We start from the raw sequence: 25,780 nt of genomic DNA on the forward strand, positions 1-25,780 counted from the left end.
AATCTTCGCCAGGTCTGTTGCAATCCCTTGTGCAGAGACAATATGGCCCAAAGGAACTCCTGATGAGACACCAAAGACACATTTGTCGGGGTTGAGAGAAATCCCATACTCTCGGCATCTTTCAAAACATTGCTCTAGGTGTCCCCAGTGCTCTCGGATCAAGCTATAGACGCAAAAGTCATCAAGATACACCTCAATGAAATCATGCAGATGATTTTGGAAGGTAGCCATCATTACTCATTGGAAGGTGGCTATTACAGAGCCCAAATGGCATCACTCTATAGGCATAGTCTCCCATTCTGTGGTGAAGGTTGTTTTGGATTGGTCCTCTTCTGCGATTTGGACTTGGTTATATCCGCTGAATCCATCCAAGAGGGAATACAGCTCATGGCCTGCCACTGTGTCCAACAGTTGGTCTGTAAAAGGGATAGGGAAACGATCCTTCTTCGTCTTCGAATTGAGCTTCTGAAAGTTGACACATATTCGGAGTTTCCCGTTCTTCTTGGGTACTACCACAATGGGCGAAACTCATTCAGTGTTAGCCACAGGATAAATGAACTCTCCTTTAAGAAGTTTCAATGATTCGGCCTTCACTAGAGGAGAATAATTAGGATTCATATGTCCTTGTCTTTGCCTTACAAGTTTGGCATCAAGCTCTAGGTCAATGTGATGTTGACATACTGTGGGATCAATCCCCTTCAAGTCTTTGTATGACCAAGCAAACACGTCTAAGTTCTCCTTTAGTAGGTCTCGCAAGACCACTAGTTCTTCTTCTAGAAGATTGAGACCCACTTTCAGGTGACATTCAGTACCGTCAGTATCCAAGAATGTTACTTGTCTTGCACCTTCCACTTCGCGGATAAATGTCCCACAGATTGCTTCTAGATAGAGGTCTGACTCTTTCAAGAGAGTAGTATCCTCGTCAGATGTTCCACTAGAACTAGTGTCCTCCTTCTGAACAGATGACTCATTTGTCTGTTGAGGTTGCTGGAAGGGTATCAGAGCTTTGTTTTCTTTTGTGTAAGTGGTGATTGCTTCTGGACTTAGGGATTCATCTTCAGAGGATGCGTCTAGGAATGTCACATAGCACGGACTTGCTAGAGGCCGGGACTCTGACGGCTCTAGCTTCTGTTGGTAAGGGGAATCATCATCATCTTTTCTTTGGACTGAACAGTCAGGGTGATAGGAGCCACTAATGAACTTAATCTTTATGCTTTTAATCCATTACTTATACAGATTCTTCATACTTTGTGTCCATTGATGAACCCAAACGACACCATGGTCATTCCATCCAGTACCTTGAGATATTCGGCCTCTGAGGTCTCTGTAGGGACATCAACCAGATCATCCTCTATCAGAGGGAATTCTTCATCTTCACTTTCATAACCTGCTTCATTTTTTCCTCATCATTTCCATCCTCTTCCTCTAGAGGCTCTGTCTCTGCTTCTATAGAGGCTCTGTAGGAGAAGAACATATATTCTTCCTCTGCATCTGCTTTTGCTTCTGTCACCGCTTCTGACTCTACTTTTGCCTCTGGCTCTGGCTCTGTTACTATCTCCATATCTACTCTGTCTCTGCTCTGTAGCCGCTCTATATCTGCTCTGCCTCTGTACTGTGTCTGTACTATCTCTGCTCTGTAACTGTACTATTTCTGTACTATCTTTGCTCTGTCTTTGCGACTGTCATGTAACAGGGAGAACAGTATATCCATGCTTCTATTTCACTGTCAGAGGTGATTTCAGAAGTTAATTCTAGTTGAGGCAGGAGGTATTCACCCATGGACAAGGATTTTACATCCCGTGGCAGTTGGCTTACAGTGCCCACTGTTAGGGAGTGTGCCTCTATTTTCTTAGGAAAGATTTGCTTAACAGTCTCTTTATCTCCTGATGTACCATCTATTATCTCGTTGGAGGAGTCAGTTATGACTTCAATGGATGTGGATCCATTGCCTTTTTGTGATCCATACAACTTTAACACCGCTTTGTTGGGTCATGTGCCTAGGGTTAGGGTTCCTTTAAATCAGTTCGTCCTGGCTCTTGCTTCAAAAAGCCAAGGTCTTCCCAACAGCAGAGGATATGAGGTCCCATAAGAATTTGGTTTGACCACCAAATTTATCAGCCAATAGTCTCTTCCTGCAAGGGTTGTTTTTACGTATGGGAGGATGCCCAACGGTTTGACTCTGCTTTGGTCCACCAATCTGATAAGCCACTGTGTAGGTTGAATTCCTTGCAACCCTAAGTCCTTCATTGTCACATCTGTCATTATGTTTACTGATGAGCCTTCATCAATCAATGCATCTGAAATGAAACATCCTTCTATCCATACACTAATCTCTAGGGTTCCAGGATATAGGAAGGCATCAGTCACATCTACTTCCTTTACAGGCTCTGGGGCCTTATTGGGTCTTGGTCGCTGTTGAAGAAGCAATCCTTAGTCCACATCTTCTTGTCAAGATGCTTTTGAATCTCTTTCGACAGCTGGGAGATAGGATCAGCAACTTCGGAATGTTAAGTTTGGTTTAAAAGTATCTAGGTCTTTGACCAAGTCATAATCTTTGATAGGATCCACAGGCTTCTCCAACCTGCTGGGAAATGGGGCTACACCCATTTTCATCTTTTCTTTTTCTTCTAACAATTTCTACATCGACGCTTCTTCTGTATCATCCATCTCTTGGGCCTATTGTCATGTTTCTGGGACTGTCTCTGTAACTCTCTGTGGCACTGTAGTGCTCTGTACTGTACTGTTCTGTTTTGTACTGCCTTGTCCCTCTGTAGGTAGGTTGAACTTCATAGTCTTGGCAGAAGAGTTATTTTCATTCTGAACCACTGGTTCCTTCTTCTTGGTACACATAACAGTGGCAACTTTCAACTCTACCAAATTGGAAGTAGGCTCTTGTACCTTTTGTTGGCTATCAGTGGCATTAGCCTTTACAGGGGTTGGACTGGGACAGTCCTTTGCAGTGTGGCCTTCTCCTTTGCATCGACTGCACAAGGCCCTGTAATCCACAGATTGTCTAGGGTTTGGACAACTCGATGAGATATATCCCTTTTCTCCACACCCATAACATTCCACCTTTGATCTCTGACCACTGCCAGACTGTCGTCCTCTGTAACTTTGAGAGGGAAACCTCCTCGGACCAAAATTAGGACCAAATTCCCTAGGCTTTGGTCCAATATCCTATGTTGTCATTTTAGATTCCAGCAAGTTGAATCTTGCATTTTCATCCTTTTGTCTTCGTTCATGCATCTCTTTCAGAGAGCAAATATCCTCTGTATGGTTCTTTTTCAAACAGTAGGAACAAAAGGCTCCAGGAATGGTTGGTTTCCGGGTACATTCAGTGCTAAATGTCCCACTTGATGACACTTTCCGTACCATGTATTAGAGCGCATCACATCTCTTCCAGCTCCCATAGGAATGGATATATTGGTGGTATTCACCTTCAACGTCTGTAGCTACTCTGTAATCACATCCAAAAGCTCTTTCTTGATACTTGCAACTGAGTTGGATAAGTAGTCCTTCATATTTTCACCTCCTGAAGTACTTGTAGTGGGATTTTGGGAAGCGTTTGTAATTACTGCATACATTGGTTGGGTTGATCCAGAAGGTCCACTGTTCTGGCTGTGATTCAGAGCTCCTGTTGAGACTTGGGGTTGTTGATTCCAGTTGGTAGGATTCCACTATTGTTGAGTCGCCATTGGAGGAACTGTTTGAGGCCACTGTTATTGTGGTTGAACCATCATTTGAGGCACTGTCATTTGCGGTGACCATACTGGATTAGGTGCATTATACTGCGGCACTATTTGCATCTGGGGATAGGGGTAGGGAACTATCCCTGGGACTGCATTTGGTGGGTATACCATTCCAGGCATGGGAGGAGGTAAGACTCCTCTTCCTAGAGTCATTGATAGCCTTGCTTCAACTTCATCATACAATCTTGCACCTTCCACTGCAGCTTGCAAATTGACTGGTCTTCTCAATTCCACGAACTTGCAAACTTCTGGTTGTAGGCCCCTGAGAAACACTCCTTTCTAGATTCCTTCATCCAAATGATGGTTAGTTCATCTCTTCAAGATGGATTCCATTCGCGAGACATAAGCTTCTACTCTTTCTCCAGAGGACTGACTTAGGTTCATGAACTCCTCTCGCATCCGCTCTTCAAAACCTTCACACCTGAATTTAGTGAGGAAGGCCAACTTCAGGCCATCCCATGTGCCAAAAGTTCCTGCTGCTTGTCTCTCATACCACTGAAACGCTGCGCCCTTAAAAATGGCGGGGAATATTGCTAACCAATGCTCAAGGGTTCTGGCATTGTTAGCCACACATGCTACCATAAACTCTACTACATGAAGATCAGGGTCTTCATTGTTCTCTCCCTTAAAAACTGGCAATGGGACTACATTTGCTGGCCTGTCTCATCAATATTTCCAAGATGAATCTGACTAGGAAGGGGACCTTGAGTCGTCATGGGGACTTCTGTAAAGAGTGCTTTTAAGGCATCAAAGGAGGCTTCTGCTGCGAGCCCATTCTCAGCTTTGATTTTCGCCTTCTCTCTTCTCACGTACCTCTGGACTCGTTCTAACGATTGCCTCTTTATTGAGTCATTCATCAGGGGGTTGGCTTCAACCAGTTGGTCTGGACTCAATAGGATAGTATCAGAGAGGGCTTCAGTCTCTCTGATGGATTCTCTGGCCAACATCTCTTCTACTTCCTTCTTTTGAACATCTCTGAATTCAGCTTTCAAACCACTACAGAGGGGGAGATATTGTGTTCTGAAAGTATCAAAACTCATTGTTGCATCATTATAATAATGCCAGCTTCTGAGGGTTTCAATAGTGTATGTTGTGAAAAACACTATGTCTACCAACTTCCAGTGGGTTGCTAATTGGACAAACTGAAGATTGTTAGTGCACCAAGCATCCCATGCATCTTGCTGTTGAGCATCCACGAACAAATTCCAACTCTTTTCCTTCTTGTCTTCGTGAACCTCCACAGACCAAGACTCCTGAAGCTTCTTCACAATCTCCCACTTGATGATGTCTGAAAACTTCTCAATGAATGCCAAATCTTCCATGGATGGTTATTCTCTCTGTTTCTTCTTTTCAGTTTGTTCCCAAATAGTTTGCCACCAAGATGCAAGTTTATGCTGCTTCAATAGGAAGAGGAAACAGTTCACCACATAGAGCATGCATCATGATGGTGATATGTTTCCGCCATTGTGGGATGAAATTATTGTGGAAAGTGGATTTGATTATGAGAAGTTCCAACTCTTGAGTGGAAGAAGGAACTTTGCAAACATCCATCGAATTCTTCTCTTCTTGGCAATGCCATTTCCTTCATTTTTAGCCTCTTCTGGTGCTTGTTGATGGCAAGCTTCCCCAGCTGCGCACCAAAAATATGGAGCCCAAGAGTAACACCAAGGAAAAGGGAATTCTCTTGCAAGAAAATCTATCTTGTAACATCAATAAGCTTTTATTTCATTCTTTTGATCATCAAAACAAAGAAAACAGCAATTCTTCACGCAGCATCATAGTGGATATCTCCCACGGATTTGATAGAATCAATCATAATCTTCAACATCTTCATAGAATCCATCAACATAACAAAGAACATAGAATAATACACCATCTTTGAATGGAAATCAATCACATATTATTCATCTTCAATGTCTTTATAGTTCTCTCTCTCAATCTCTCATATACAATTACACTGTTTTGATAGAATTGGCTATCTCTAGCTCTCTCTCTCTCTCTCTCTCTCTCTCTCTCTCTCTCTCTCTCTCTATCAATAGTACATCATCTCCTCACTACAATACTCTCATAATAACCCTCAATAATCCTTCTTAGGTCGTGGATGCACCTCCCAAGAGGTATGTTTGATATGAAGAGTCACCAGAGCCACTACAGTGTCTTTTCACAGCTCACTACTGTCACTGTCACTTAGTCTTCTCTTCAGTCTTCAGCAGCTGCTTCTTCCACTTGTTTTAGCTCTTTTGAACTTAGATTTATCCTTTCCAAAGGTTATAAAACTTTCTCAAAGTCACTCATACATTCTACAGAACACTTACAGAAAGTCTACAGAACAGTTACAGTACAGTACCAGAGCAGAGACAATATAGTTACATTACAGAGACAGAGGCTCTACAGAAGGTTACAGAAGGTCATCAAAACCTCATAACTCATACTCAAACCATTCCAAACTATCAAAAACTATTCAATAAGCTTTCAAAATATCTCAATCTTCATCAATCATCAATCCATGCTTCATACAGAAGACAATCAGAACAAAACAAAAGCTATACATAACCAATCAGAAGCTCAACAGAACCTATCAGAACATCAACAGAACCTCATATCTCCACTAAAAATCATCATGAATTTTCAAAACATAATCAATATCATTCAAAACACTCTCAAATACTTCCTTTAACAACCATACATCACTCTAAATCCATCAAAAATCAATCATTCAGACCTCAAAAACAACAAAAATTAGTCAAAAATTCAGTCTTTTTCCACTCTCAACAGTTAGTGATGAGTCAAGTTATAACGCTAATGTTGACTTGGTGTGATGGCAGGCACCTACCGTGGCAGGATAGAGTAAACTCCCATTCACTGAAGCAGAGATGACAAAGTATGGAATCAGCATCAAGATGCGTGGATTTAGCTAGTTCACGTTCAAGCATACCATGAATTTAGATGAAGCCATCTTGGAAGAGCCGGCCATGAGGGAGCTGGTGGACAAATGTAACCTCCAAAAGTACGTGGAAAAGTTTGGACAGGCTATGGACTACAGCATGTGCGCAGACTTCTTAAGGAGCTTTGATGAAGGGAGGAGCTGTGGCACGATCACAGTAAGGACAGGTGACCAGGAAAGAAGGGTGCAAGTGCCCCTTAACGCAGGCATCGTCGAGAAAGCCCTGGGACTTGTGCCCAAGAAAGAGAGGCACCCAAAAAGAGATGTGTATGCCATGATGGGAGTCAGAAAAGAGGACGTGCACACGGTGGATGGAATCAGTTTGGCTGACATTCCAGACCCTACGACAAGGATGCAAGCTAAAATGGTCAACGCCCTTTTCTCGAGCCACAGATACAACGCACTAATGAATAGAATCGGGGTGCATTCTTGGAAAGCATCGCGGCAGGAGTTCCAAAGGAGGTGGATTGGAACGGCTTTGTCCAAAAAACTATCAGGAGTTCAGCCGCGCTCCTAGCTCCAGTCACAACACCAGCTAGTGGGGAATCTTCGGCCTCTACCGCACGATCCACAAGAAAAAAACCTGCCACAAAAGCCTCTATAATCAGATACGGAGGTGTCCTAATGGCAATCATCGACGAGGCTATCAAGGATGCCGGTGTAGAGGAAGAGCAAGCCATGCAACAAAGCTCACCTCACTGCGAGGAAGAAGGCTCAAGCAAAGAGATGAGCAAAGATACATTTTGGACTGAGCAAAGAGGAGTGGGCCGAGGTGAAGAGGGCTCAAAGAGAGTCAAGGAGGGTGGAGGAGCAACGAAGGAAAAAGGAAGAGAAAGAACTCGAAAGAGTTAGAGAAGAGTCAAAAAGGGCAGAAGAAGAGAGGCAAAGAAGGGCAAAGGAGGAAGCCGACGAGCTAAGGATGGAAGAACTGGCTAAGTTGGTAGAGGCCACTCGCAGATCTATTGAAGAAACCCATGGGGGAGGAGAGATCAACTGTCACAAAATCGCGTGGTGGGGGGACTTGCTCAAGATGCTGCACCGAACACACACAGAATGCACAAGGAGAAGCTCACTCAAGAGACAAGAAGAGAGATGGAGGCCAAAATGTTTTCTTGCTGGTTTCTTCTTTTTCTTTCACACACTTTACAATGTACACAAAGTATAGATAAGATACAACATAAAAAAAAGTGGCCTACTAAGTCAAACAATGCATAACCGACTACACTAGTCGACTAGCGCTATAACTATGCCAGCTGTAAATAGGTGTAACAACCTGAATATAATAAGTAATGAGTCAGTGGCCATGTGAGAGTCATAATAACCACCGACATGCTAAGTGTAGATGTGTGGACCCATCTAACCAGGTGGTCCATCATTAATGTCTGCATGTGTTGAGCTTGTCATCTCAACACTCCCCCTCAAGCTCAACTGCATCTCTGTAACTCCAAGTAAGCTTCGAAAATTTTGAAGCTTCTCTGTACCCAATGCTTTCATGAAGATGTCAACTATTTGATCCTGTATGCTAACATACACCAAGTCAATCTCACCTGCTAGTACCTTCTCTCTCACGAAGTGGTAGTGTACCTCAATATGTTTTGTCCTGGCATGGAACACAGGGTTCCTAGCCAACTGTATACTGCTGATGTTGTCATAATAAATGGCAACTCGACCTTTCACCTGCATATCTAAATCAGCCAATAACTTTTGTAGCCATACTACCTCACATGATGCAACAGCAGCACCTCTATACTCAGCCTCTGTACTCGACAAAGCACTGTATATTGCTTTTTGCTGCTCCAAGTAACTGCTGCACTACCAAGAGAGAACATGTATTTGCTTGTAGATCTTCTATCAAACATACTACTAGCCCAATCTGCATCTGTACATCCAAACACCTGTATATCTGTACCTGCCTCATAGAAAAGTCCATAATGTAATGTGGACTTGACATATCTCAATATGTATCTGACTGCATCCAAATGTGGCTTTCTAGGTACTTGCATAAACTTACTCACAAGACCAACAGCGTAGCTCAAGTCTGGCCTTGTAATGGTCATGTAAATCGAACTCCCCACTATCCTCCTGAACATAGTAGGGTCTTCTATCTCATCCCCAATGTCAGCACTCAACTTTACATTCTGTTCCAACGGGATTGAAAGTGGTTTGCATGCTGTCATACCATACTTGGACAACATATCCAAGCCATATTGTCTTTGGGACAGCCATGTACTATCATCACATCTGATTACCTCAATGCCAAGGAAGTACCTTATCTCACCTAAATCCTTCATCTCAAACTTCTTCTTCAAAAAATCCTTGACTTCAGCAATCCCACTATCACTATCACCTGTAATAATCAAGTCATCCACATAGATGACTATGATGACCAAACCTGCATCTCCCTTTCTCACATAAAGTGAGTGATCAGTATCAGAAACATAAAAGCCAATATTGACAAGATACTCTCTGATCTTGTCAGACCATGATCTAGGTGCTTGCTTGAGCCCATAGAGCGCCTTCTTCAACCTGCACACATACGTGGGATGCTCTAAATCTTCATAACCTGCTGGCTGATCCATATACACTTCTTCCTGCAAATCACCATGCAAGAAGGCATTCTTCATATCTATTTGCTGCAACCTCCAACCTTTGGGTGCTGCCAAAGCAATCACACATCTAACAGTTGCCATCCTAGCAAGTGGACTGAAGGTTTCTTCATAATCTATGCCATATGTCTGGGCATAGCCTTTTGCAATGAGCCTAGCTTTGTACCTACTAATAGAACCATCTGCATTGTGCTTAATCTTATAAACCCACTTGCATCCAATAGCTTTCTTGCCCTTCGGCAATGATACTAGATCCCAAGTCTTATTGGCCTCTAATACAACCATCTCCTCATCCATTGCTACATCCCAATGAGCATGACCAATAGCCTCCTCAAAACATGTGGGCTCGACATCCTCAATCACTTTCACCATATACCTTCAAAACCAAATCTATTAACAGGGTATCTCACCCTACTAGACCTGCGTACCACTGGATCACTCAATGGAGTCTTTGCATTGACGCATGCTCTCTGCACACCTGGAGTCCTCACTAAAGAAATTCCAAGCTCATCATCCAAGATCTCTGAGCCACTGGAGTCTCCATCAAGAATTGCATCAATGCCATTTGACACTTTATTCTTTCCTTTATCTTTACCTGTAGTGCTACTAGATGCACATGAAGATGTAGAGATACTCCTTAGTCTCCCAGACCAAGGACTGCCAGATGATGTCTCTGGTCCACTAAGAGTTTGTGATTCTTGCTTTTCAGCCTCCATATGAGTGTCATGATCATCATCATCATCCAATGCATCACCACTAGATGCATACCAACTGCTCATTTCATCAAAGATGACATCCATGCTCACTCTTAACTTACATGTGCATGGTTATAACAATGATACCCTTTTTGCTCTAAAGAGTATCCAAGAAAGACACACTTTTCAGCCTTTGGATCCAATTTGTTCCGCAACTCATCTGGCACATGAACATATGCAATACAGCCAAACACTTTCAAGTGTGAGACACCAGGCTTCTTACCTATAAAACATTCTTCAGGGGTCATACCATGAACTGCAGCTATGGGAGTTCTGTTCATAATATAAACAACAGTATGAACAGCCTCAAACCAAAAATACTTAGGCATATTCTTTTCAGCCATCAAGGCACATGCAATTTCTACAATATGCATGTTTTTCCTTTCTGTAGCCCCATTTTGCTGTGGGGTATACTTGCATGTGAACTGTCTCTTTATCCCATGAGACCTCAGAAAATCATTGAACTCATTTGAGAGGTACTCTCCCCCTCCATCTGACCTCAAGCACTTTACTTTCAAGCATGTTTCTCTTTCAACTGCAGCCTTGAAAGTTCTAAAGTGCTCAAATGCTTCACTCTTTTCCTTCATAAAATGTACCCACAGCTTTCTAGAACAATCATCAATGAATGTGACAGAGTATGAACTGCCTCCAAGAGATACATTTTGTGTAGGCCCCCAAATATCTGTATGCACAACATCAAGGATATTTCTGCTTACATCTCTATCATGTGAAAAGGGTTGTCTTGCCTGCTTACCAAACTGACATGCTTTGCATATCTTATGAAATTCTGCAATTCTAAATGTAGGCAAATCTGTAACCAACCCTTTGGACTGCATTAATTTCAGCCTTTGTACATTTGCATGTCCAATGCATTTGTGCCAAATTTCAATATATGCAACAACACCTTTTCCTTTAGCATACATAGCAGCATTCATAGTAGGAATTCTAGTATCCAAAGTAAACATACGTCCAACTCTACTTCCCTTTGCAACCAACCTGCACTTGTCATTGAACTCTTCTACAAAGTAACCCTTTGCATTAAATCTGGGTTGCAGCCCTTGCTCTACCATCTGACCGACTGACACCAAGTTCTTTGTAATAGATGGCACATGTAATACATCTGAAAAACTCTTTGTCTTACCATCATGCAACGACAAGGGAACTTTTCCATTGTGTGAAATTGGGTGGCATGAATCATCACCCGTCTGCACATAACCTGTATTTTGCAAATCTTGCATCCCTCCAAACCATTCTACATGGCTGGTCATATGATTGGATGCACTTGAATCAACATACCAAACATCATCATGTGTTCCCTTTCCTGTAACAGCATTCAGCATATACTGCATAACAAACAGATGTTCATTTTTGTCTTCATTCTGTCATGAAGACGATGCATAGTTTCCTTGCTGCAACTTACCACTGCGAATATTATCTTTCTTAGCATAACATTGGGCTGCAATATGACTTGTTTTGCCACAGTAGTGACACACAATACCAGAGTTGTTAGAACCTCTGTTCTGCCATCCACCTCTTCCTCTAAAGCTCCCCCTGCCTCTAAAGTTACCACAACCTCTTGCAACCTGCATATCGCCAAATTGCTGATTCAATCTGTTTTGCTAGTTGTCACTACCACGGCCTCTTGAAGAGGACCTGCCACGTCCCCTTCCTGAACTGGAGTAGAAAGCTTGGACCTGTTCACCACTTTTTTCAGATGTCTCACTCTGCATATTGATCTCTTCAGTGATCATAAGGGAGACCAACTCATCGAAATCTAGAAATAGCTTTCTGACATATACGAAAGTTACATTGTTAAGTCCACCCAAGGTAGATGACACCAAATCATCATCATCGGGCATTGCATCAATCGCTGCCAAGGCATCTGCAATGCTCCTTACCTTCAGTGCATACTCATTGATAGATATCTTTCCTTTCTTCAATGTATTCAACTCTTGCTTGAGTTGAATCTTTCGTGCCTTTGTATTTACGGAAAACATACTTTCAAGTATGGTCCAAGCTACATATGAATTCTCTGCATTTCTAATATATCCTAGCATATTATTTTCAATTACTACAGACAGCCAAAACATGACCTTTTTGTCTTTTGCATTCCATTCCTTCCGTGTCTTTGTCTCTTCTGCAGTTGGAGGATCACTCACCTCCGACTCCTTTTCTTCACCTAAAACAAACTCGTAGAGGCCTTTTCCAATAAGGAAGTTCGTGGCACGGAACTTCCATGAAGGGTAGTTGTTCTTGTCGAGCTTCTCAATGATGGGGTTTCCACTGTTCTCTACCATTATCACAAAACTAATACCAAATAGCAAGCAAATCTTCTGCAACCCTCAACCTACAATGCACAGCAATACACCAGACAGTTTTTTTCACTGTCTACTCAACAATACATGCAATCTGCAACTAGTTTGCAAATAAACCTTGTGTTTATTAATTGGTAAACACCTTTACAAATCTAAAATCTGTAACCTGTGCACCTGTATACGGCAGACACAGCTGAAATTGCAGGATACCTTGAGCTACTGTCCGCAATCTTGTGAGTCTAAAACGGGGCCTGAAATGACCTCGGATGGCCAAAATAGCAACGGATAAGCCCTAAAGGATACGATTATAGAATACACAGTGCTCTTCGCGCACACCAAATCTCACTGCAATTTGAGAATTTTGCTATGCCCTACTTCCAGTGCCTCCACAGGCACTATCCAAGAGAAAAAGTAGAGAATGGAAGAGCTTCTTACCCATTGCTTGCTTGCTCGAATCCTTGGCTCCTCTCCTTCACTTTAGCCTTCAAAACTAGCCTCAATCAGTGGTGCAGCTCTGATACCATGTCACGAATCACGTGGTGGGGGGGGGCCTTGCTCAAGATACTACACCGAACACGCATAGAATGCACAAGGAGAAGCTCACTCAAGAGACAAGAAGAGAGATGGAGGCCAAAACGTTTTCTTGCTGGTTTCTTCTTCTTCTTTCACAGGACAATGAGAGCCACCTGAGACAAAGGCTGGAGGACAAAGAGCAAAACCTAGTGGCAGAGCAGCGGAGCTCAAAGTTGCTAGTGCAACAAAATGTTGACATGGAACAAACTGCCAAACTAGAAAGGTATGGACAGTTAGCAGCTCAAGAAGGTGAGCCAAGCAAGCGGCAAGAGGATACCATAGCAAAGCTATTGTATGAACTCGAGGAACAATACAGATTAGAGAGAGAGATAGAGTTCCTAGCACAGGAAGGCCAGCAATCCTCGCAGCAGAAGCACAAATGCTGCAACAGGAGGCACAACGACTGCAAGGTGCATTGGAGATTGCCAAGGAAGGCGCAGAGGCCCTCATGGCCATGGCCTTCACACAAAGAAGATTGCACCTTGTGGAGATCCAAAGCCACGAGCAGCTAGTGCAAGAAAAGGCAGAACTAATTGCTGAGGTAGAACAAAGATTCATAATTGCAAATCAAGCGAAAGAAATTGCTGAAGAATAGCTAACTTGGAAATCCAGGGAGTGGAACCAACTCTGGGTCTTAACAAATGAGCAGCACAGCAGGTGGTAACCACCTTGGCAAGTGAGCTGGAAAAGGGAAGAAGAAAGATGGACAAGAGAGCCAACGAGTGGGAAAAGAACAATTTTGAAAGGGTTAGGCAATTAACAAAACGCTTGGCGGTGGCTAAGTGCGAGAGAGTGCTTGCTGAATCCAGGGCAGAAGCAGCCAATGTATGCACCAACGCACAAAGGCAAGCCTTTCTCAACATAGTACTACATATCACCCAAGCGGAGGGGAATGATTCAGTGGAGAATGTAAGAATGAAGTTAGAATTGACTACACCGAGCACTAAGGTATGGCCTTCAAGAATGCGAGCTTCCAACAGGCACAGGAATCACGAAAGAGTAGCAATTTCACTACCTGCACCATGCCAGCCTCTCCACTGTTGAGCTTAAGGAACTTGGGTTCGAAGAACAGGAGCAGCCAACACCACCACCATAAGTGGCCCCAACAGTGGCCGAGCAGAATGTCAAAGAGGGTCCGGACTTGGAGCAAGATGTTGAAGAAGAACAAGAAGAATGCCCAGTTCACCTCTACCAGACCTCCCACCTGAAGAGCCTGAAGATGCCCACATGCCAAAGTGCATTGTGGTAGCCAAAAATATAAGGCAGGAACTAGCAGAGGAAGCCCAACGTAGAGCATGGTCACTGCCCAGACAATTCCCTGAAGAGCCGGTGCCACTACGAGGGGATTCCAACCCTATCGATTGTCCTCAGGAATTGATCATATGGCGTGACTGGGAGTTCCAAACGAGACCATTTGAGCTTTCATTTGCTTATCCACGCTCTCTGGACCGTGCATTGCCTCTAGGCATTCTAGCCAAGATCAAGGACCTGGCTAATGATCTTGCAAATAGGTGGATAGAGGAAAGGAGCCTCATAATAACCAGGTGGAGGCAAGAGCCTGCAGATTACTGGCAGGACAAGGTAAACAGGGTTCCCAAAATCGTCCAAGGCTACGAGGCACAACGGAAGTGGTGGAGAAGGATTTGCGATGCCAATTTTGACGCCTGGACCGCCTTCTGCAGCTCACTTCCTGAAGAACGCAACGACCCCATCTACATGTCCTACCCCCATAGGCATGGAGTTGATTATGACCAAACCATTCATGGGGATTTTGACTTTCCTAGAATATATAACGTAAATGCCCGGAGTCCCGAGGAATGCCTAGTTTTTAGAATAGAGGATCTCCTCCCATCTATCAATTGCTTCCTCGTGGATTTTTCTTCTTGCCCGAATCCAGCCTTCCTAACCACCTGTAATTATCTTAGGCTTATCAAATTCCTATTAATGCAGAGACCTACAACCAAGGAAGCCCACCTCCTTCCCTCTTTTTTGACATCAACCTAGGGATAGATAGTAGGGCCATTACTAGATTAATGATGAGGGCAACACTGCTTCCCTCTTTTTGCCTAGAAATCTTAGAGAATATGAATTATACCCGCTTCACGAGGTGCAATTATCCCTTCTTGTCATCCACACCTCTGAAGGCCCGGGCCGCTATTAAAGAATATCTACAAAGTCGCACATTCCTATCCCAATGCTTGCGACCACCCCGTACTCCGGCTGAAGGTGATAGGCATTAGCCAGAATGCCTTCTTTGTATGCAGTTCTCCAAAAAAAAAAAGCACGAGGGCTCACTTTGCTCACTACACCTAGGGTTCACCCCTAGCGCCTCCCCCCACTTCACGCTTAGGGCACATCAAGGGTAGGACTTCTAGACCTGTCACCCTAAGTTCTGCACTGCACCTCCAACAACACACGAATTGGGTCATGTATCGGACATTACCAAGGGCCTACCCAAGGTTAGTTCCATCTCCCAGTTCCACTGCACATGCACTTACACCACACCGTGAGACAGACACACCCCTTAGGGAGTGCACAACTTTCTCTTGCAGGTTATGATCGTGACTCAGTGACCAACGACCCAGCTAAGGAAGACCATCCACGACATCCACTAATGACCAGGAATTTTTCCATAAGTCGGACAAACACCACTACAGCAGCTTCAGGAGCTTTTGCATACTTCGACGGTTAAATGGACCAACATGCTTGATGTGGCCGACCATCTGCCTACTGATGGCTACCATGACTCAACCAAATCAAGCAGACGGAAAACTCAGTGATGGACCCACCATTGGCATAAATCTTGGAATCTCATATTCTATAAATGATTTACAGAGCCCCGGTTTTGACAGCTGTCGCAGAAGGGGAGCTACAACTGTGTGACAAATGCCGAGCATCTTCATGAAGATCAAAGCATGTCGGAATCTCTCCCGATCATCAGTAATCAAACTCCATCACCTCTCATTCACAACAGCACCTTTTGATTGTGTTCATCTACCCACCAGTTCCACTTAGCAACAAGTCCAACTATCCTAGTACTCCCCATCCCATTGCCATGGGACTAGCACTCAGCTAGGAGGGGGGTAATGTTTACCGCAACACAGAGGATTGGAAAATGGAGCAGAGGAGCGGAAAAATGGAAGAAGGAGTTAACCAAAAGGGCACAGGACAAAGGAAGGAAAAGGTACCCCGGATGTAGGCCAGACCCTGAAAATTTGAATGACAACCTCTCCAAAAGGCCTCAGTGTCACCTTGAGAAAATAAAAGAGTAAAAGCGTGCCCCCTTCTGATTATGACCCTGAAGGGGTGCACAACCTGGCCCAGGGGGAACTTTGCCCACCTCTCGGTGATCCGGAGCCTTAACTTGTTTGCAGGTGCATAGATATTTTGGGGACAGTGAGAATTGGCATGTCATGATGACGCCATTGATGTTTATGACATATTGATGTACTTGGGATTATGCCACTGATGTATATGGCATATTGATGTACCATTGATGTACTTGCAATGATGTATAAGTGAGAATCAATGCTAAAATGTATCTTTAGATACACATGCAGTCATATATGCAGTTACGACAGTGAATGCAACAAACGGTGCATGTATGATGCTCATATGTGAGTGACATGGTCATGGGAACGCTCATTTTCATGCTCAAAAATGATGCTATGGTGTAGACCATGTGTATGTATGCTGAAGCAATGTATGGTGCCATGGGAGAAGTGGTTGCAGACATACAATAGATGGGGGACCATATTTTAGCTCTCTTGAATTCCTACAGGGTGTTGTAGACATTTTCAGTCAGTTACAAAGGTAAAGAGTAAGTACCAGCACCAAAGTGCAGGTCCCAAAGAGTGTTTGCAGACCTCAGTAACCCCCCTATCAGTTTGGCACTTTAGTTGGGCACTATCCATCCCTTACAGGCCAAAACAATCCCCTACTGCTCTCAAATAGGGTGTAGGATTGCATAAAACAGCTACAGATTTGCTGCTACATAATTTTTTGTGCTAAACCTGTAGCAGCATGCTTGTGCTCTATTCGAACATGGGATTATCTTTGATTTGAACTAAAAAGTGGGTCAATTAGAACTCCCTAGCTCAAGTTACGAGCAAAATAGTGAGTGGGGATCTTACAGGATTGCACTTAGCCATGGCAGGGAATAGGGGAAAAATTAGGCAAATGATGACCTCTAGCAACAAATAAGGGATGCACGCACCCCGAGAGATGAAAATAACCCTTAGGTGGAAGATGAAGATTACTCTCATAATGCGGGGAGCCTCAACGTGCTCACTAACACCCTTAATTCACATGAGACAAGGCATGCTGAGAGGCATAGAGAATTGATGGAAGGCATTGGTCAAATGAAGATCACTATGGACATCCTTGCGGCCCAGCTCACTAAGTGGATGGAATTCCGAGTGAAAGGGAAGGAACATGAGGATAGGTTGGGTATGCATGCTGAAAGAGTGACTAGCCCATCAGTGAATGTAGCAAATATGAACTCCTAAGGTATTTTGGGGAGAGTGGGTATCCCTAACAACACTTATGAACAGGGAAAGCCTTCACATAGGCAAGAGGAGCCCATGAACAATGCGATGAGGGGTAATTTTCAGCCATCGCAAGGACCCATGCCATCTATGCGAGTTCAACCATCTTTTGGTAGAAATTACTCTAACAATGGATCATTTTTGGGTGGCCACATGGATCAACCTCAGTTTAGATATATGGGACATCCACCTAATCATGAATGAGAGCTTAGAGACAAGATTATTTTCTCAAAATTCAATGGTCAATCATCATCTCCAGCTGAACTCGAAGAGTGGCTTTCCAAGCTTGAGGATTATTTTGACATCTTGCCCCATAGTGATGACCAAAAGATCCATTTTGCAACCATCCACTTGGAAGGATATGGACATACATGGTGGAGGTACATTAAAAGAAAAAATTAGCAAGTAGACTCATGGGAAGCGTTCAAGGCACTCATGGTGCAAGTATTTGTCTCACCGGTGGAGAAAGAAAAGCTTACTCACCAATGGTATGGCCTTGAATAGTGTGGTCTTGCTGTTAATGAATACACAAATCAATTCCTTAACCTTACCATGTATGTTGAGTCGACTAGTGATGATGCCAAGTTACACAAGTATGTGTATGGGTTGGATCCCCAACTCTTGGCTGATGTTTTAGCTCAAAATCCATTGGATTTATTCAAAGCTATTGAGTTAGTTGAGAGGTACTCTCGTGAGTATCGCCAGGATGCTTCATTTCAGCATGGATAGCAAAGAGAGGCGTCTCAGCCAGTGTTCGGGTAGCAAAGAGGGCCTATGCAGCCATATCTTGGGCAACAAAGAGGTTCTCTAAGACCAGGGCAATTTGGGGCAAGTTATGGTGGTGGTAACGTGCCATCCATCACTCCTAAGATCCCCACATACCCCACTTTTAATGCCTCAAGACCACAAAGTTTGGATTCCGTCGACCGAGTTGTCAATTTCAGGACAACAAACAGCTCGAGAATGGATAATCGGCAAGGGGATAGCAAGAATAAAAATACTTCAGCCTTTGGCAGTCCATTCCCATGGATTTGTATAAAGAAAGAAATGAAAAAGGGCTTTATTTCAAGTGTGGCGAGAAGTATACAACTGATCATGCCTCAAAATGTGCTTTTAGAAATGCTAAGGCACGGGTTCACAGCATGCTGGTATTTGAGGACTTAGAGGAGGACCTTGAGGATGCACATGCTCTTATGATGACTGTTGAAATGGATGATGCTAATGAAGAGTTTGGTCAAGAAGAGTTATTTGACCCTGTTGACTCTTTTCCTTTTGACCCTGGTGGTCGTGTATCATGGGATATGGGTGGAAAGAATGAACCACATGCTGCCACTATTTATACTATATCTATGGATGCTTGGACAGGATCTAGAAGCCCTAATACGTTGTGTATTAAGGGCAAAACTCATGGAAAGGATGTGTTTATACTTGCAGATAGTGGTAGCACTCATAGTTTCATTAATAGAGCAGTCATGGACAAGCTGAAATGTTTTGCCACTAATTTACAACAGCCATTGAAGGTGCAAGTTGCCAATGGGGATGAAGAAATTAGCACTCAAGTGTGCCCTGTTGTTCATATTCAGCTTGTTGAAAATTTTGGATAGCAAATGGATTTAATTGCATTGGAAATGGAGCCTATAGATGGTGTCTTGGGTTGTGATTGGCTGAAAACTTTGGGCACTATAACCATGGATTTTTCATTGTTATATATGGAGTTTGTTAGTGTGGGACAGCTCATTCACTTGTAGGGAATTCAAAATAACAATAAATTTCAGTTCATTACCAGCAACAACTCAATAAATAGTTCAAGAGACGGTCTCAAATCTTTCTATTGCAATTAAATAAAGAAAATTCAGATCAATCCACTAAAACAATAAATAATTCAACATTGAGAGCTCTTTTAGAAGAGTACAAGGACCTCTTCCAAGTACCTACAACACTACCCCCTAATAGGGCAGTTGATCATCCCATAGATCTGGAGCCTCAGTCAAAGCCTGTGAACAAGCCACCTTACAGATTGTCTAGGTGTGAAAGAGAAGAAGTTGCCAAACAAGTCAAATAATTACTGGACATGGGATTTATTGAGCCTAGTTCTTCACCATATGCTTCCCTTGTGTTATTGGTAAAAAAGAATGATGGATTTTTTAGGATCTGCATAGACTACAGGGATCTTAATAAGATAACTGTGGAGAACAACTACCCCATTCCACGCATAGATGACTTGCTAGATGAGCTCAAGGGGACTAAGTACTTTACAAAGATAGATTTGAGGTCAGGCCATCACCAGAAATGGAATTAGGGATGATCCTAAGAAAGTGCAGTGTATAAAAGACTGGCCCACACCTGCAAATACCACTTCACTTAGAGGATTTCTTGGTCTCTCATCATTCTATTGCAAATTCATTAGGCATTATGCCACTATTGCAGCTTCCTTAACTAATAGGCTTAAGAAAGAGGCCTTTTTATAGGATTCCATAGCTGATAAGAGCTTTAATTAGCTCAAAGAATTACTTACCTCTGCTCCCATCTTGGTTTGCCCAGATTTTTCGAAAGAATTCACCATTCAGTGTGATGCCAGTGGCAGAGGCATAGGGGCTGTATTGTTACAGGAGCATGGGGTTATAGTGTTTGAGAGTTGCAAACTTGCTGAAAATGAGATGACCATAAATGTATATGACCACCAAGAGATGCTAGCCATCCTTCATGCCATTAAGAAATGGCACCACTACTTGTATGGCAGCAGATTTAGGGTCAAGAGCGACCATAGGGTCCTCAAGTATTTCCTCTCTCAGTCTAATCTTACCCCCAAACAATGCAAATGGGTAGCTACATTGTAGAACTATGACTTTGACATTACACATACGCAAGGAAAAGACAATGTAGTTACTGATTCGTTATTTAGAATGTGGGCCTGTAAAGTTTTAGCCATCATGGAACTTCATAATGATTGGATAGAAGAGCTTCAGGAGGCCTATTTGTTAGATGTCGATTCAACCATATTTTCCAAAAATTACAGCAAGGGCATGTGGAAGAAAACTCTCCATATCAGCTTAAGAATGGTCTCTTATGGTTTCAGGGCAGGATTGCTATCCCATACACTTCTCCATTCAAGCAAAAGATCATATAAGAGATGCATTCCTCCCCTACAATTAGTCATTTAGGCATATTTAAAACCTATGACAAGATTGCTAAGAGCTTTCATTGGAAGGGCCTATGGAAGGATGTAAAAGATTTTGTCTTGAGCTACGTGCCATGTCAGCAAAACAAGGATAGCACCTTAACACCAGCTAGTTTACTCTAGCCATTGCCTATGCTCAAAGGCAAAAGGACACACATTACTATGGATTTCATTACCGGCCTATCGGTGACCAAAAAAGGATGGAACAACATCTATGTAGTTGTGGACAAACTCACCAAGGCAGCCCATTTCATTCCTACAAAGACTTAATATAATGCTTCTCAAGTAGCCAACCAATTCATGAAACATGTTTTTAGATTAGATGGCTTGCCATAGGTCATTGTGCATGATCGGGATGCTAAGTTCATGAGTAACTTTTGGTAGGCAGTTTTCAACTCTATGGGCACTCAATTAGCCCTTTCCATTGCTTACCATCCACAGACTGATGGCCAGACAGAGAGGGTTAATAAGTGGCTGGAAACTTACTTGAGGCATTTCTATCATGATGTGCAGCATGCTTGGGACTCATGGTTGCATTTGGCCGAATTTGCCTATAATAACTCTACACACTCTAGCATTGGAGTTTCACCTTTTGAGGCATTGTATGGCTATAAGGTGCCCCTTCCCCCATGATTATCTTCAATGACAAGATAAACCCACAAAGCGAGGAGGAGTTGGATAGAATGCATGCCTTACTTCAACAGTGTAAAGTCAACTTGAAGAAAGCTCAAGATCAAATGAAGATTTATGCTGATGAACAAAAGAAGAGATGTTGAGTTCCAAGAAGGGGATTTGGTGCTTTTGAAGGTGCCCAAGTCCAGATATGCGACCTTTAAGGATGGGTCCAGCAACAAGTTAGCTCATAGGTTCTATCGGCCATACTTGATTGTCAAAAGAGTGGGAGACTTGGCATATCAGTTGGCATTACCCCCATCCACGAAGATTCATAATGTCTTCCATGTGAGTCAATTGAAGCCATTCATTGGATCATCAGTGGATTATATTGAGGAGCTACCACCGACAGATGTGTTCAAAGTTGAGAGAGAGAGAGACAGGGAAAACTCCATTGTCATGAGCCTTCAGGCTCTCAAAGTCATTTCTTCATGTTCCACACACTAACACTGAAAAGCACACACAATACAAAGATAAAGTGACCTAGTGTAAGTGTAGACTAGACAGACTAACTCTAGTCAGGTCACTAACTGACTACTAACCAGACTTATTTAACGTAGTCACATGTAGACAGCTGCACACTCTAGCTGTCATAAATGTCAGTCATAGATAAAGACACACTGACGGTGAGCTTGATTTCTAACACTCCCCCTCAAGCTCAAAACAAAACTCAAATCATCTACATCACTCCAAGTAGCTGTCTAAAGTGAATGAACTTATCTTTACCAAGTGATTTGGTAAAGATGTCTGCTACCTGGTCTTCAGTCTTCACATGCTCCAAGTCAATCTGATATGCTAAAACCATTTCCCTGATGAAATGGTAGTGAACCTCAATGTGTTTTGATCTTGCATGATAAACAGGATTGCTTGCTAACATGACACTGCTCAAATTGTCACAGTACAGCTTGACTTTGCTGTCCAACTGTACTCCCAAGTCATTCAGCAACTTCTGTAACCACTTAGCTTCACAGGCCGCTAAGGCCGTACCACGATACTCTGCTTCCATACTGGACAATGCAATTGTAGGCTGTTTCTTACTCTGCCAACTGATCATGCTACTACCCAATCCAAATGCATAGCCACTGGTTGACCTCCTGTCATACGTGCAACCAGCCCAGTCACCATCAGTGTATCCCATCAACTCAAGGGGTTTCCCATATGCATAAAACAGCCCATGATCTGTGGTACTCTTTACATATCTCAGAATTCTCTTGACTGCATCCAAGTGTGGTTTGCGAGGCTTCTGCATGAACTGATTGATCAGCCCCATAGCATAACTCAAGTCAGGTCTAGTGATCGTGAGATAGATCAAGCTGCCTACCATCTGTCTGTACATAGTAACATTCTCAATCTGTGTCCCAACATCAATCTGCAGCTTGACATTCTGCTCTAAAGGCATATCCATAGGCTTGTAATCAGCCACACCATATTTCTGTAACATGTCATGAGCATACTGCTTCTGTAGCAGCCATATGCCTTGAGGTGTAGAGACAACCTCAATCCCCAAAAAATATTTCAGCTCTCCAAGATCCTTGACCTTAAACTCAGCCTATAAACATGTCTTTATTTCAGCAATCCCATTTTCATCATCTCCTGTAATGATTAAGTCATCAACATAGACAACTAGGAAAACATAGCCACTATCTGTCTTCTTCACAAATAGACTATGATCAGCATCTCCTAATCGAAAACCATGTTGCTGCAAATAACTACCGATGTGAGCATTCCATGCTCTGGGTGCCTGTTTCAGCCCATATAATGCCTTTTTCAGCCGACATACATGTGTTGGAAATTCTGGATCCACATAGCCTTCAGGTTGTTTCATATAAACCTCTTCCTATAATTCTCCATTGAGAAATGCATTCTTTACATCCATCTGCCATAGTTTCTAGCCTTTAGCTGCTGCCAAAGCAATCACAGTTCTAACTATAGCCATCTTTGCTACAGGGCTGAAAGTCTCCTCATAATCAAGACCATACTGCTGTGATACCCTTTTGCAACGAGCCTGGCCTTGTATCTTTCCAATGATCCATCTGATTTACATTTTACCTTATACACCCACTTGCATCCAATAGGTGTTTTGCCCTCAGGCAACTGTACCAAATCCCATGTACCATTTTCAGCCAAAGCTGAATATTCCTCATCCATAGCAGCACGTCAATTCTCATCTGCAACTGCCTCATCAAACTTACTTGGTTCTCTAAAACTTGTTACTTTCGTCATATAAGCATAATGACGGGCTGAATATCCAGTGTGAGTCTATCAACAGGTCGTCTGACCCTCTCTGATCTCCTGAGCTATGGCTCACTGTGAGCTTGCTTCTCATGAGGCGGCACATAACGGCTCTGCCTAGCACCTGGCGTCATAACAAACGAAATCCCCAATTCACTGTCTAAGTTGTCACTGCTAGATGAATCATAACCTGCAGTGAGTGGACCTGTTACATCTTCAAAAACCTTTTCTTTTCCCTTATTTGTTCTCCCCCTCACTGACATATTCGTGTCAGTGGATGTAGTAGTGCGACTTCGCAATCGTCTTGTCCAAGGACTCACTGTAGATGATACATCACCTGTCTGACCACTCATGGAAATACTCTCTGCAGGAGTATTTTCAGCATGACTCATACTAGGTGAGCCATCAATAGGCACTGCAACAGGATTCCCATACCAGGATGCTAACTCATCAAATACCACATCTCTGCTTATGAGTGTCTCATGAGAAGAAGGTACATAACACTTATAAGCTTTTCATTCCTGTGCATATCCTATAAACACACTTTTCACTGCCTTAGGATCCAATTTCTTCCCCTTCTCATCCGGTATATGCACATATGTAACGCTACCAAATATCTTCAAGTGCAAAATATCAGGTTTATGACCATACAGCCATTCATACGGAGTGACATCACGAATCCTTGCTGTAGGGGTTCGATTCAGCACATAGACAGCAATCATCACTACTTCAGCCCAATAACCATTTGGCAGACATTTTTCATTCAGCATAGCTCTAGTTGACTCCATCAAATCCCTGTTTTTCCTCTCTGCAACACCGTTTTGCTGCGGTGTATAACTACATGTGAGCTGTCTTCTGATCCCATATTTAGCAAGATACCTGTCAAAGTAATTTGAGACATATTCACCTCCTCCATCTAATCTGAAGCATGATATGTAACAGCCCAATTCATTTTCAGCATGCTTCTTGAAGTCTTTGAATGCATCAAACACATCATCCTTATGCTTCAAAATATAAAGCCAAGTGTACCTGTTGAAATCATCAATGAATGAGACATAATACCATGCACCGCCAAAAGAAGCATTATGTGAAGGACCCCAAACATCAGAGTGCACCAACTATAAAGGCCTAGTGCTATTTTTTACATGTCTCATGAAAGGAAACCGTGCCTACTTCCCAAACTGACATGCAGGGCATACATGACTAAAATCATTATACTTGAATTTAGGTAATCCAAGTACTAGCTCCTTCTACTGCATAGATTTCAGCTTTTGTACATTGACATGTCCAATCCGCTTGTGCCAAATCTATACATCTCGAATGGCACTCTCATCATGAGCAAACATGGCTACCTTGAGTCCCGGAATGGTCGCATCCAATGTAAACATCCTGCCATCCCTTCTGCCCTTGGCAATTAATTTGTAGCCATTTCCATACTCCTCAATGAAACACCCATCTTTGTTAAACCTCACTTGCAAATTCTATTCTGCCATTTGACCCACAGACAACAAATTCTTTGTTATGGTCGATACATGTAATACATCATGTAGGCCTTTCTTCTTGCCATCAAGCATCATAAGAGGAACAATCCCTTTATGCTTTATGTCATGTTGGGTGTCATCCCCAGTACATACATGACCATGTGTACCTGCAACCATCTCATCAAACCACTCTCCATGCGGTGTCATGTGGTTTGACGCTCCAGAGTCAATGTACCATCTGTCATCTCTATCATGTCTCGATGCATTTTTAGATACATGCTGCATGGCAAAGAGTCTATCAACTGGCTCATCATGAGCACCACTGGAAGATGCATAGTGCCCATCTTGTCTACCCTTTGCCTTCATATCTCCCTGCTTCTTGTAACAATCCTTTGCAATATGCCCATACCGGCCACAATAATGGCAATCCTTGTCCCTATTGGACTGATTAGATGACTGCCATGAACCAGATCCACCACCTCTACCTCGGGGTGATCTCCCCCTGCCTCTAAACCTGCCAGATCCATGTTGGTCTTGTGTATTTGCACCATGCCAATTACTCTACTGCTGCTGCTGTCCATAAGAATTACAAGTGTCACCACGACCTCGAAATGAACCATGACCTCTAGATCCTCTACCACGCTGGCTAGAGTATAACACAGTGTCTCTACTCTGAGATGCACTGGAACCTATATTCAAACCAAGTTTGACTTCCTCATGCAGCAACA

The sequence above is a fragment of the Lygodium microphyllum genome, chromosome 7, assembly GCF_053477565.2.
Source record: "Lygodium microphyllum isolate KBCC chromosome 7, Lygodium_microphyllum_v1.1.10, whole genome shotgun sequence".
NCBI lineage: Eukaryota > Viridiplantae > Streptophyta > Polypodiopsida > Schizaeales > Lygodiaceae > Lygodium > Lygodium microphyllum.